The following is a 2,500-nucleotide window of genomic DNA, read 5'->3' as shown; positions in this document are numbered from 1 at the left end:
AAGCGATTTCTAGCTTAGTGCGTTCCAGGTAGCTTTCAAGTGCCACAGAAGGTTGTAGTGGTGGTTGCCACGTTGATTTGACATGGGACGGGTGAGGGTTGCTTCCGTGGTCAGCAAAGTGGTATTTTAAGCGCATGTTTCTGGTGAAGTTGTTCAAGTCTTTTAAAAGACTTTTGTGTAATTTTGGTTTCGGGGAAGTGGGAAAAAAATTTCACGCCCTTTGATAGAAAATTTTTGTCATTTTCAGTAAGAGATATATTCAATAGATTTTTGATGAATCTATCGTTATTTCTTTTGTACTGACTTTTATTTGCTTTGCGTTTGAGAAGTCGCTTTTTATTTTTGCTAAGGTGTCGCACAGGGTTGGCGCCGTAGTAGTCAGTGAAAGAGACGTTTGGATTAGTCTCAACTCTTGTTTTATTTTTGTTTTTAGAAAATACATTCGTGAGAGCACTAAGTTCGTTCAATTTCACCTCAATAGTGCTCAGTTCCTTCTTTTTTTTTCCCTTTGGCTTCTTCTGGCTTGTCACCGTTTTTTTCTTGCTGAGGATGGTTCTGGATAGAGATCGGCTAGTCTCTGACTGGATTCTCCTCACGGCGTTTTCTCGCCTGGACTGGTGCTGTAACATTTGGTCCAGCTGTTTCTTGAGACTAGAAATTGTCTCGGGGTCTGCGCTGGAGTTCTTTTCTTGCTGCTGGATCAGGATCTGGAGAAGTCCTTGTTCTGCTTTTTGGCAGATTTTGTTGAACGCCATACTTAACTGCTCGTCGGGCGGGCCTGTCGGTCCTTAGCCGGTACTGGAGACCCACTGGACAGGATTTCCTGTCGACGAAATCTTTAAGGACAGACAGCGATCGTATGGTTTTTGCGCGTCTGGTTTCGAGTGAAGCAGTTCTGTTCCTCAGCTGGTTGAAAACCTCGGTCTGTTAAGTACGCTTTGAGGCTGGTGCTGGCTGCGAAAAAGGTATTTCTTCTTCTGAGTCCGAGAATATCCGCTTGGCTGGAGTCTTGATTGGAGAGATTAATGGTGGTGCCTGGCTGTCTCTCATTTCTGCAAAGATTGCTCCCAGTACATCATCGTTCACGTTGGTCATGGTGTTTTTGATAGGTTTGCTGCAAAGAACGTTGTATCAGGTTGCAAGACCGGTTTCGGAATACTAAGTGGATTTCTTCTTCAGTTGCGTGTTCTAATCGGTGAGAGCAGGTTTACACCAAATCTTTGTTGAAGGTGCTTCTTTAAATTTATATTCTTGTGGGTGGCGTCCGTCGTTTTAAGCGACCAATGAGATGACAAGGAATTTCGATCCGTTTCGCATCGTTTGGTCAATTGATCAATTAGAGCCAAGTCGTTTGCAAATTTGAGAATCGAAAGTTGTCAACTCAGGTGCGTTGAATTGAAAACTCTTGTGATGAATTGCAACTGTTGAAATAACTTAAGTGGTTGAAATTGTCAACCAAGGTTGAGGAGTTCTGATTAGTACAGTGGTGGTGTAGTTTTGTCAATAAAGTAGTTGTGGTATTGTGTTTCGAGTAAAAAGCCAATCTAACGTGAAGACATAAATTACAGCAAAAGAAAAATAAACATCACCTTTTCAGTTTTGACCTTTGGCTGTTGAAATGCAAAGCACTTTTTTCTGTCGTGCAGAAAATGATGAGTGACTTGTCAAGTAAGTGTGAGGCGAATAACAAAGCGCATAAGAATCTATCTAATGGCAAAGGGATACAGAAATCCCTGTAAACTCTGAACAAGCTTTTCGGAGCCGTTGCGTAGACTGACTACACCGGTGGTTTAGTCTTTCTGCGAAGCAGTCTATTAGCGCGGGACCCATACACCGACCGACATATATTTGCTATTCATACGGAATGGTTGTCATGGTTCAATATAGAGTGTTTTCACGTGACGTCTCGGTTTGAGTTCCTAGACGAAGGAACGGCGGCTATGTTGGTGTCCCTAACAGATCCTCCTTGAAATAAGTTCTTTTATCATGCAAATGTTTTCTTTCGTTTCGGTGGAAAAACAAGGGAAATCTCACCTCGTCCTTTAATTCTTTTATCTACAGTTCATCAGCTATCAAACAACGGCATTGATGCATATTTAATTTTACGAAATACCTTCTTCGTTCGATGTCACCGGCCATCTCACCAGACATGCGTTTCTCGCATTTTAGTCCAAGCAGCCATTTGAAATAGCACTGATAAACAGAATTTAACTCTAAGCACCCATTTTAAACAGTTAGCTTTCGATATTTGCGTGGCTATGTCGTTCATTGTTAAAGCGTAAAATGGACAACAAGCTTTCTTTCATACAATTCTTGACTAACGAGAATTAGTCAAATTTCCAATTGTTGTTCTTGTTTTTTTTTTCTCCTTTACCTGAAGACTATGCAGAGTTGAGCACAAATATATATACAACCATAAATAGCCAGACGTTAGTAAACACAGATTTTGTTGCACTCACGGTGTTCGACTTCTCGTCTGAGTTTGTCAAACCCATATCCC

Source organism: Montipora capricornis, chromosome 8 (genome assembly GCF_036669925.1).
Source record: "Montipora capricornis isolate CH-2021 chromosome 8, ASM3666992v2, whole genome shotgun sequence".
Lineage (NCBI taxonomy): Eukaryota > Metazoa > Cnidaria > Anthozoa > Scleractinia > Acroporidae > Montipora > Montipora capricornis.
This window is presented reverse-complemented; position numbering follows the sequence as displayed.